Source organism: Giraffa tippelskirchi, chromosome 10, assembly GCF_054371585.1.
Source record: "Giraffa tippelskirchi isolate mGirTip1 chromosome 10, T2T-mGirTip1v1.2.pri, whole genome shotgun sequence".
Lineage (NCBI taxonomy): Eukaryota > Metazoa > Chordata > Mammalia > Artiodactyla > Giraffidae > Giraffa > Giraffa tippelskirchi.
The window spans coordinates 122,811,886-122,824,473 of NC_137284.1; the positions used below are offsets into that span (position 1 = coordinate 122,811,886).

The following is a 12,588-nucleotide window of genomic DNA, read 5'->3' on the forward strand; positions in this document are numbered from 1 at the left end:
GGAGACCTGGGTTTTGATTCCTGTGCTGAAAAGATCCCTTGGAGGAAGGCATGGCAACCTACTCCAGTATTTTTGAGTGGAGAATCCCCATGGACAGAGGAGTCTGTGCTGGGAGCCAGCTCACGAGATCCCACCCATGACAGAGTCATGAGGAAGAGGACTGATCCGAGCACGGCTTCTCAGGCCTCAGGGATTCTCAGAAGGCTGCCTCAGCACTCACCTTAAAGATGATATCTGTCTTTCTGATGTTAGCTATAATAAACCTCTTCTTATTTTCTGTGACTTGGGCAAAAGGCTTTTCCTGATTCTCTTCTAAAATAGATCTATCTGAAACCTCAATCGATAAGGCCCCTGAATGGTAACACCCTAATAAAATTATCTAGGATATAGAATTACTAATCCAAATTCCTCTTGCTAGCATATTGGTTTGTTTAATAAATGTGCCTGTGCCTTTGTAGCTAGTGTGCATGACTGCTCTTTAACAATAAACAACATTGAGAGCCACCACACAGAAAGCCCCAACGGACACAGAGCCCTTCGTAAGGAAAAAGGCTTATTAGGAAATATAAGAAATATTGCTTTATGAAACTGTTACTTAGTTTATATTTACTCACTATGTTTTTGCTATTAACATATTTAGCCTATATAATGAAAGCATAATAGTTAGAGATTTCTATAAATAGAAGTTTAGCTTTAATACAAATAATAAGACAATTGTTGATTTAACTGATGATTCTTACTTAGAGCTGACCTTCAGCTTGCTGCTCTATGACTTTATGGAACCACATTCTTTTCTGTTAAGCTCAAGGCATAGGATAGATTAGCGAAAACAGGTTTTACCTTGAAACTTTCTATTGATGAATTCTTTCCTGCTGTGCCTGATACAAAAGTGTTCTGACTGATCAACCCTTATCAATGGAGAGTTACAAGATGTTAGCAGGCCCCCAGGCCAGAAGATGATGTAAACAAAATGAACTAAGATATGCAAACGATGTAGGTAAGGGTCAACACTGTTGACCCATTAAACTGATTTGGTATGACTCTATACTTTACATTTGTTTCTGCTAAGCTGCTGCTAAGTCGCTTCAGTCGTGTCCGACTCTGTGCGACCCCATAGAAGGCAGCCCACCAGGCTCCACCATCCCTGGGATTCTCCAGGCGAGAACACTGGAGTGGGTTGCCATTTCCTTCTCCAGTGCATGAAAGGGAAAAGTGAAAGTGAAGTCGCTCAGTCGTGTCCGACTCTTAGCGACCCCATGGGCTGTAGCCTACCAGGCTCCTCCATCCATGGGATTTTCCAGGCAAGAGTACTGGAGCGGGGTGCCATTGCCTTCTCCGGCATTTGTTTCTATGTACCACTAAAAATATAAAAGCTGTCTTAAAAACAATAAAGTCAGGAGACACTTGGAAACACCGAGACTCGCTGTGTCTTCTCATTTGCATCGCCGACACCGTGCATCCTGAGGGAACCCCTGGACCTGCTGGAGCTGGACTCCGGTAAGTCTGGGAGGCTACAGTGCATGCGGTCGCAAAGAGTGGGACACAACTGAGCGACTTTCACTTTCACTTCATACCAGTACTCACAAGGTACAGGATTCTCCAAACGTGAAAATGGTTCTGATGCTGGGCTGTCACTCACACACAGTCAAAAAGTTGACATCTCCACATTAATAGAAATTTTTGAATGGATTGTCTCCTTTATTCTATTAATGTGAAATATATATGTAATATATGTATATTGTCATTAGGTCTTCCCTAGTGGCTCAGAGGTTAAAGTGTCTGCCTGCAACGCGGGAGACCTGGGTTCGATCCCTGAGTTGGGAAGATCCCCTGGAGAAGGAAATGCCAACCCACTCCAGTATTCTTGCCTGGAGAATCCCATGGACGGAGGAGCCTGGTGGGCTACAACTGAGCGACTTCACTTTCACTTTCATATTATCATTATTATTATTAAAGTCTCCAATGCTGTATATCTGGAAAATGCCAAAGGTTGAATTTAGTATGTTAAAAGCTATGAGATTTCAGCAAGAACTGATTGCTGGTCCAGGAACATAAGTGACAGAGATTACAAATGAATTTTTTTTTAGAGAGTGTGTAAGAGAAGCCCTTCCAGCTTGGTAAGGCTGTCACACTGTTTGTTAAGTTATCTATGTTGGGTATATCAAGAAAGCATCTGTCCAGAGATTGAAAACTGGAGGTGTTTGTTTTCATGTACACAGTGGATTTCTTCTTAATTGAGCTAGTTCATTCATGTTTGCTACAGTTTCCCAAATTCCCAGGCCTTGTCATATATTCACATCATCTAAAATCCTGCAAGCATTTAGAAATAGACTTTCCCTTTATGGCACCATGTTTTGATTCTTCTTCGAGCTTTGAAAATTATAACAATAGTACATGCTGTTGTATAATGTCAAACAGTACATTATTATATATATACATATATATATAATATAATTATGTATATATAAGTACATACATAAATGTGTATAACAGCTGGGACTTCCCTGGTCATCCAGTGGCTAAGACTCCTAGCTCCCAATGCACGGGGCCCAAGTTCCAACCCTGATCAGGGAACCAGGTCCCATATGCCACAAATAAAGATCCCACATGATGCAAGTAAAGATCCCAGGTGCTGCAACTAAGACCTGGTATGGCCAATTGAAAAAATAAATAAAACCAAATATTTTTTAAAAACAGCTACAGAAATATGTATAAATTAATCCTCTCCCTGACACCTCACCCATCCCTTTGAGGAAACCAGTGTTAACAGCATGCTATGTGCTAGTCCTTCTTCATACATAATCTTTCAAACATATTTGCTTTCTTTGTATCTTTGCTTGCTTTTACTGGTGTGGAATTCTACTATACTCAGTCAACAAATTGGTTTTCCTTTAAGGTTTTACTTTGGAAAATCTCAAACATATATAGGCACAGAGAGGATACTATGATAGCTCAGTTGGTAAAGAATCCACCTGCAATGCAGGAGGCCCTGGTTCAATTCCTGGGTTGGGAAGATCCTCTGGAGAAGGGATAGGCTGCCCATTCCAGTATTCTTGGGCTTCCCTTGTGGCTCAGCTGATAAGGAATCCGCTTGCAATGCAGGAGACCTGGGTTCAGTCCCTGGGTTGGGAAGATCCCCTGGAGAAGGGAAAGACTACACACTTTAGTATTCTGGTCTGGAGAATTCCATGGACTGTATAGATCATGGGGTTGCAAAGAGTCAGAGAAGACTGAGCTACTTTCACTTGCACTTTCGTGTACCCAACACAGAGCTTTAACAATTATCAGTTCAAGGTCAATTTTGGTTCAAACTCTACCTTCACTTGTCCACACTCCTCCATATCTTGGATGATTCTTATTTTAATATGTAGAATTACCCCCACCACCACCAATTTTATGTAAAAAATTTCAAACCTGTAAAAAGTGTTGGCAGGCTAGTATAATAAACAATCCATCTGTTCATCATCTGGATTTCCCAGTTGTTTTTCATCCTAGACAGGCTTCCCTGATAGCTCAGTTGGTAAAGAAACCATCTGCAATGCAGGAGACCCTAGTCCAATTCCTGGGTTGGGAAGATCTGCTGGAGAAGGGCTAGGCTACCCACTCCAGTATTCTTGGGCTTCCGTTGTGGCTCAGCTGGTAAAGAATCCACTTGCAATGCAGGAGACCTGGGTTCAATTCCTGGATTGGGAAGATCCCCTGGAGAAAGGAAAGGCTACCCACTCCAGTATTCTGGCCTAGAAAATTCGCAGAGTCAGACTCAACTGAGCGACTTACTCACTTTCAACCTAGACAATATTTTATGGAGTTCTCTGTATTTAGACATAACTTTATCCTTTTCTCCCCTAACTTCTTGATGCACACACACACACATATATTAATTTGTATAATTACTGATTTTTATAGAATACCGCTGATGTGCAGAAGCAAGAGTTGGCTGAGATGCTTAAAGCAAGGTGACCAAGTTCACCCAAACAGAAGGATTGAACCAAAACAGTTGCCAAAGGGGGAAACAAGGAAAGAAACTGTGTAACAGTGGTTAAGGGAAGGCAGTCTCTCATGCTTAGCTGGGGGAACTCCAAAAATCCCTTCTGCTAAAGTTGCTTGCAGACACCTAGCTTTGGGCCCAGACAGCTGTCTGTACAAAGCAGACTCACCCTCACAGGGAAGAGAGGACCCCTGAAACACTAGGTCTTGGTCCAAGCTCATGAGAGCCAATGGCCAATTGCTGGCCACTTTCCTTTAATAAACTGTTGGAACAGTAAGTCATTCCAAGCCAACTATTTTTAGATTGTTCCAACTGCCTTTTGAATTGGGCAAAGTTTATCACTAATACTGCATTTTTTGTCACTTCTCTTTGTATTTCTAATTGTGCTTTATATACTTTTTCAAAATATTATCAGGCACACCAAACTTCACAGTTACAGCTTCCTTATACATTTCAGTTTTTATAAAAGAGAAACCATCCAATTTGATCCTGACTAATAACACATAGCTGGAGAAGGAAATGGTAACCCCCTCCAGTATTCTTGCCTGGGAAATCCTATGGACAGAGGAGCCTGGCAGGCTACAGTCCATGTGATCACAAGAGTTATACACGACTTAGCAACTAAACCAACACCACCAGTAACAAGTAACATGTGCGTGCAAGCTAAGTCACTTCAGTCATGCCAGTATCTTTGTGTCCCTATTAGCTGTAGCCTGCCAGGCTCCTCTGTCCACGGGATTCTCCAGGCAAGAATACTGGAGTGGGTTGCCATCCCCTCCTCCAGGGTATCTTCCCCACCCAGGGACTGAACCCGTATCTCTTATGTCTCCTGCACAAGTAGTATTTATTTACCTAAGTTTCGTTGAGCATATCTCGCTCAACACCCTGCAGCAGCGGGAAGCAAGCTTTCTAGGTCTGAGAAAATTTGAATACCTGCCCTTTCTCTCCAGTTACAGTTTCCTATCTTGGACAATGATACAATATACCATGGACTAAGCCCCACTTAACTGGTGTTTAGATCTCCTTTCCAGATTCAGATATGAAGGGGATATGGTGTTTGTAGTTTTTGTCTTGAAATCTACATCAACTAACATTAACAACATCCATCCCCAACACATTTTTGTTTGCATTTCCCTGACAAGCTGGTAGCCATTGTAGTAGGTTTAATTATCCTTTCATTCAGATTTGTTTGCTTTAACTTTATATTTGTTACTTGTTGTTGCACAAAAATTGCCCAAACTTTAGTGGCTTAAACAATAACCATTTATTATGTTACAGTTTCAGTGTGTCAGTAATTCAGGAGTGGCTTAGTTGCGCTGTGCAGACTCAAGGTCTCATGAGGTTAAGATGTCACCCAGGGCGGCAGTAATTTGAAAGCTAGCCCAAGGCTGGAGAATCTGCTTTCAAGACAATTCTCTCTCATGCCTCCATGACAAGTCAGGACTGGTTGTCAGCAGGATGCCTCATTTCCTCATCATGGGTCCCTTCCACAGAAGTGCTTAAGTGTGTCTTCATGACATGGTCACCAATATCTAGTTCTTCTCTCCTTCCTGGACACAAAACTAATTACATTTCAGCCAAGTGTCTCTTCCCCACCCCTCATCAGTTCTAACCTTGTGACTACCCATTGGAACGTCAGCCCTGGCCATGAAACGGCCAACACCCTCTTCCCCATGCCTCACTCTCTTTCCTCCTCTGTATGGCTAGACGTGAAGGTCTCCAAAATGCTTGGGAAAAGCCCAAATTCCTGAGGAGAGCCATCCGGCCAGAAGATCTGCCCTGGACTTTGGGTCTAGTGCAGATCTAGACCTAAACCTCTGCTGTGCTAAGCTTTAGGGATTTGGCTACAGCAACTACTTTCTTACTTGCTTACTCAGACTAACACAGTACAGTACATGTTTGTATGCTAAGTCGCTTCAGTCGTGTCTCTTTGTGACATCACGGACTGTAGTCTGCCAGGCTTCTCCGTTCACGGGATTCTCCAAGCAAGAATACTGGAGTGGGTTGCCATGTCCTCCTCTAGGGGATCTTCCCAACCCAGGAATTGAACCCACATCTCTTATGTCTCCTGCATTGGTAGGCAGGTTCTTTACCACTAGTGCCACCTGCAAAGCCCACAGTACAGTACAGTTACCTTCAATTTTCAAGTGTTCTTTACATTTCTCTAATGTTGTATAGAGAGCATATTTTAATCCATGCTACGTAAGAGGAGGACTCTGTAAAGTTTCAGGTTTCCTTCCTTTCTTAAAGTCTTAAAAGAGGCTCAATGATACAAATATAATATCCATAAATAAGATAAAACTGTATTTTAAATATCTAGGCAAGGAAATAGGAGCTAAAGAAAAGTAAGGCTGGGAACTGGGATGCCAGATGGTTTCAATAAAAATACTGAACATATTTAGAAAAAAATGTGTCAAAATATATGAAGAATATAGCTAATAATCTAAATTATATTGTTACATTTTGTGTCAGATCATGTAGCTTTTTTCTTTTGCTGCCCAACACACAGAAATATGACTTTCAAAATAATCTCAATGATGATACAGTTTATATGAACTTCACACTTAATCTGTTAGACTCATTGGTGCATATAATAATCATGGCACAAAAATGAATTTGTATGCTGGTATTATTCACAGAAATTCAAAAAGGATATTAAACCAGATTTGACAGATCTGGGCCAACAGGTAAATCTTTATTGAAAGAAAACTTTATTTTAAGAAATGGGAAGCGCAAGGGGAATGATAATTATGTCCCTCAAGCACCAATGTTTCAGAAAAAAGAACATAGAAGATTGTTTTCCATAGTTTTAGCACAGCCAATTTAATACTCTCAAAAAGAAGTCATCTTCTCCTTCTAACCCTGTGAAAGTGTTCAGAGAGCTGTAATACTGCCTCAGAAAGAATCTGCTCCTGCAAATTCTCACTCATCCTGATAAACACTGAGAGCTTCAGAGGCAAAATCATTAAATAAAGCGAGAAATCTGTCTTTACGCAATGCAAATTTAAATTTCATTTTCAAGTGTTTAATATTTTTTCAAAGTGCTTTAGAACTAAAAATTAGTCAATTCTTTTCCAAGTCAGGCACCTTTTTTTAAAAAACAAAGTTTTCTCTCACTGACTTACTTTTATCATATAATAGTTGAATTTGATAACATGCATAATATTAATAGTAGAATAATACCTGTGGGTGCAGTATTCATGTTATGCAGTATGACCTTCCCAGGTACCGCTGAAGTTACCTATGTGATTTTTCACTCTCCCACTTCTTGCCTCCCTCACCAGTATCTTGAAAAGCTACTGTATCCTGTATCAAGATACTGTAACCAGTATCCTGAAATCTTGACAGTTTTTCATGTACGTATGGATCTTTAAACATGATGCTGTTCACCTTTACTTGTTTTTGAGCCTTAAAAAAATGTTATAATACTTAATATAAAGTGAAAGTGAAGTCGTTCAGTCATATCTGACTCTTTGTGACCTCGTGGACTGTAGCCTACCAGGCTCCTCCGTCCATGGGATTCTCCAGGCGAGAATACTGGAGTGGGTTGCCATTTCCTTCTCCAGGTACTTAATATGCTGCTGCTGCTGCTAAGTCGCTTCAGTCATGTCCGACGAGAATACTGGAGTGGGTTGCCATTTCCTTCTCCAAGTACTTAATATGCTGCTGCTGCTGCTAAGTTGCTTCAGTCATGTCCAACTCTGTGGGACCCCATAGACGGCAGCCCACCAGGCTCCTTCGTCCCTGGGATTCTCCAGGAAAGAATATTGGAGTGGGTTGCCATTTCCTTCTCCAGTGCATGAAAGGGAAAAGTGAAAGTGAAGTTGCTCAGTCGTGTCTGACTCTTTGCTACCCCATGGGCTACAGCATACCAGGCTCCTCCGTCCATGGGGTTTCCCAGGCAAGAGTACTGGAGTGGGGTGCCATTGCCTTCTCCGAGTACTTAATATAGTACTCTGTAATTTGATTGCTGATTAGCTCACTTTGTCTCATTTAGCTGCAAAATGTTCATTTTTCACTATTTTATGTGACTTTTCTATAACAATTTTTTTCATACTCTTGTTGGTGGATATCTGGATTATTTTCAATGTTTTGAAATATCAAACCCTTGGGTATATTTTTGTTTAAATTGAGTAGAGTTGATATATGTTTCATATGTACAGTTTTATTTTTATGTATGTGTTCTTTTTCAGGTAGTTTTCTATTATAGCTTATGACAAGATATTGAATATAGTTTCCTGTGCTATACAGTTGGTGCTTGTTTATCTGTTTTATGTACAGTAGTATGTACCATTAATCCCTAATTTTTTTACATGATATGTTTTTCTCTGACTTAATATGATGATCTCTAGGTCCATCTAAGTTTCTGTAAATGGCATTATATCTTTCTTTTTTATGGCTGAGTAATAGTCCATGAAATCACTGCTTAATGGTATCCTTGCATTTCTTAGAGTCATTTATCTCACTTGACTATGTTGTATTATTTATTTTTGTACATCACTAGATTCTATCTACTACTAGTCACTTAGGATTTTTGCATCTATAATAATTTTGCATTTATAAATGATACTAGATCATAAATTTTTCTTTCTCATTGGGCTATTTTCTGGACTTGGTATCAAAATTTGTTGGTAAATAAATGGTCCCTCTTTTGATTCACTGCAAAGTTGTGTAAGATTGAAGATACCTATTTCTTGAAGATTTTGTGGAACTTGACCGTAAGACCATCTGAGTTTGAAGTATGTATAGAAAGACATTAGTTTTAGTGGTTGTAGGAATATTCAGGCTTTCTATTTCACCTTGAGTTTGTTTGGTTAAGTTATATTACTCAAGGAATTTGTTTATTTTGTCTACATTTTCAAAATCGGAAAAGGAATACATCAAGGTTGTATATTGTCACCCTGCTTATTTAACTTATATACAGAGTACATCATGCGAAATGCCGGGCTGGATGAAGCACAAGCTGGAATCAAGATTGCTGGGAGAAATATCAACAACCCCAAATATGCAGATGGCACAACCCTTATGACAGAAAGCAAAGAACTAAAGAGCCTCTTGATGAAAGTGAAAGAGTAGAGTGAAAAAGTTAGCATAAAACACAACATTCAGAAAACTAAGATCATGGCATCTGGTCCCATCACTTCATGGCAAATAGATGGGGAAACAGTGGAAACAGTGACAGACTTTATTTTGGGGGGCTCCAAAATCACTGCAGATGGTGATTTCAGCCATGAAATTAAAAGACACTTACTCCTTGGAAGGAAAGTTATGACCAACCTGGACAGCATATTAAAAAGCAGAGACATTATTTTGCCAACAAAGATCTGTACAGTCAAAGCTATGGTTTTTCCAGTAGTCATGCACAGATGTGAGAGTTGGACTATAAAGAAAGCTGAACTCTGAAGAATTGATGCTTTTGAACTGTGATGTTAGAGAAGACTCTTGAGTCCCTTGGACTGCAAGGAGATTCAACCAGCCCATCCTAAAGGAGATCAGTCCTGGATATTCATTGGAAGGACTGGTGCTGAAGCTGAAACTCTAGTACTTTGGCCAACTGATGCGAAGAGCTGACTCATTGGAAAAGACCCTGATGCTGGGAAAGATTGAAGGCAGGAGGAGAAGAGGACGACAGAGGAAAAGATGATTGGATGTCATCATTGACTCGATGGACGTGAGTTTGAGTAAGTGCCAGGAGTTGGTGATGGACAGGGAAGCCTGGTGTTCTGCAGTCCCTGTGGTCACAAAGAGTCAGACACAACTGAGACACTGAACTGAACTAAACATTTTAAAGTGTTTTGGCATTAATTTGTTCATGGAATTATTCCCCTCTTACATCTTTCATTCCTAATTTTGTTTCTTTATGTTTCTCTGATGCCCTCAAATTCTTATGCAGACTGTTTTGGGAGGGACAGAATATGGAGAAGAAGGATGAGGACTATTGGGGATGAATAACTATATATAGGTGCTGGGAAAGATTGAAGGCAGGAGGAGAAGAGGGTGAAAGAGGATGAGATGGCTGGATGGCATCACCGACTCGATGGACATGAGTTTGAGCAAGCTTCAGGAGCTGGTGATGGACAGAGAAGTGTGGCATGCTGCAGTCCATGGAGTTGCAAAGAGTCAGACACGACTGAGCAACTGAACTGAACTATAACACCAACCATTAAAGTTCTTGTCTTTTAGGAATTACAGGCCCATTAGTTTCTAGACCTTCTTGAGAAACGACAGCTCTTTTCCTGTCCCTTAGGCTCCCTTACTTTGGAAAGGGAGAGGAATAGTTGGGATCGCTGGTCTGACATTGACAAATGCCTACCTACACACACACACACACACACACACACACACACACACACACATCTTTCCTTACTTTCAGACAAGGACTTCCTTTCATTAAAAATTTGAGTCTTGGAGTTGAAATTCTTATATAAAAGTATTTGTCACAAAGGTAGGTTGGGAAGCCAGGGAAAGTAGTATTGCTGAAACCAAGAAAAGATAGACTTTAATCATTTTTAAGAGGCCATCCAAGAGTCCACTATAGCCAAGTTTCAGATGGACACATCCAGAATGGAAAGCTCTGGACTTGGCAGTGAGAGCATGATAACTTCTGACACAGTTGTGTTACTGGAGTACCAAGGGTCAAGTCAGATAGCAATGGTTAGGAGAGTGAAACGCGTGGATCTACTGAGTATAGGTTTCATTTCGTTCACTCAATGAGTGTCAGGCTTCAATAGGGAAACAATAAGAAGGGAGGGGATTTCAACACAAACCAAAAAGTGGAGGCAGGTGAAGGGCTTTTCATATTTTTTTGTTTGTTTGTTTTCATTTTTGGCTGCACCATGTGGCATATGGGATCTTAGTTCCCTGACCAGGGATTGAACCTGTGCCCTCTGCATTGGGAGCATGGAATCTTACCCACTGGACTGCCATATTCCTATTTTTTAAAGTGGATACTTTTCGTCATTGACTTAGTATGGATTTGGGGGCTTCTCTGGTGACTCAGAAGGTAAAGAATTTGCCTATAATTCAGGAGGCTCAGGCTCGATCCTGGTTTGGGAAGATCCCCTGGAGGAAGGCATGGCAACCTGCTCCAGTATTCTTCCCTGGAGAATTCCCATGGACAGAGGAGCCTGGTGGGCTACAGTTCATAGGGTTGCAAAGAGTCAGACATGACTGAGTGACTTTCACTTCACTTTCACTTTTAGTATGAATTTAATATTCTCTCTCAGAAATAATCACTTTTTAAACTTTGTTTGTAGTTGTGGAATAAAGGGTAATAGGACACACAAAAAATTCTAGAGCTCTTAAAATTATTCTTTTTTACTGGTCATTTATTCTGTTAATCTCGACCCCAGGGGAATTATTAGAAATTCAAAGTATTAATTCCCTGACCCACTTGTTCTAAATAAACCCTTTTGTAAAAAGTACAGGACAAGACAAACTGTCAAAGTAGCAAACATCTTAAATTGCTAGCAAAGACAGTTCACAGGGACTTCCCTGGTGGTCCAGTGGTTAAAAGTCACTTTCCAAGGTTGCCGGTTCGATCCCTGGTCAGAGAACTAAGATCTCACATGCCTTGGGGCAACAAAGCCTCGGCGCTGCAACTGCAGAGGCCACTCACTCTGGAAACTGTGCACCACAACTAGAGACCCCAGGAGCTGCAACTACTGAGCGCATGCAGTCTGGAGCCACAGCTAAAGAGAAACCGGCATGCCACAATGAAAGATCCCTCATGCTGCAGCTGAGGCCAGACTCAGCCAAAAATAATTAATTAATTAAAAAAAAATAAAAGCCAAGTGAGGGAAGGGGGTTGCAGGGTCTGTGATCAACTTGTGTATAGTTCTCTGACTGGTTGGTGGTGATGTATCCAGGTAATGTCACATCTGTCCCCAGGCTCCAGGAGGCCCGGGGCTATGTGCTCATGGTCGTCAAGTGTTAATAGTTAACAGCTTCCATTTGTTGGAGAGGGGGAGTGTTTTTACATCTACAAAACAAACTCAGCAAATGTGTATCAAATACTATTACCGAGGTAGTTCATTTCAGTTCAGTTCAGTCACTCAGTCGTGTCTGACTCTTTGCAACCCCATGGACTACAGCATGCCAGGCTTCCCTGTCCATCACCAACTCCTGGAGTTTACTCAAACTCACGTCCATCGTGTCAGTGATGCCATCCAACCGTCTCATCCTCGGTCGTCCCCTTCTCCTCCTGCCTTCAATCTTTCCCAGCATCAGGGTCTTTTCAAATGAGTCAGCTCTTCGCATCAGGTGACCAAAGTACTGGAGTTTCAGCTTCAACATCAGTCCTTCCAATGAACATTTAAGACTGATCTCCTTTACGATGGACTGGTTGGATCTCCTTGCAGTCCAAGGGACTCTCAAGAGTCTTCTCCAACACCACAGTTCAAAAGCATCAATTCTTTGGTGCTCAGCTTTCTTTATAGTCCAACTCTCACATCCATTCATGACTACTGGAAAAACCATAGCCTTGACTAGACGGACCTTTGTTGGCAAAGTAATGTCTCTGCTTTTTAATATGCTGTCTAGGTTGGTCATAACTTTTCTCCCAAGGAGTAAGCGTTGCTGGAGTGGTGAGCGATGGCTGT

At 41.1% G+C, this 12,588-nt stretch overlaps 1 long non-coding RNA gene across 1 annotated transcript; it reads right to left on the reverse strand.

Annotated features, from left to right (window-relative positions):
* Nucleotides 1–5,233: 5,233 nt before the first annotated feature.
* LOC145522323 (uncharacterized) lies at nucleotides 5,234–5,911 on the reverse strand. The gene is made up of 2 exons (XR_014065984.1): nucleotides 5,854–5,911; nucleotides 5,234–5,538 (listed from the first exon to the last, which is right to left on the reverse strand). It is a non-coding gene; the product is annotated as an uncharacterized LOC145522323 (long non-coding RNA).
* Nucleotides 5,912–12,588: the final 6,677 nt, after the last annotated feature.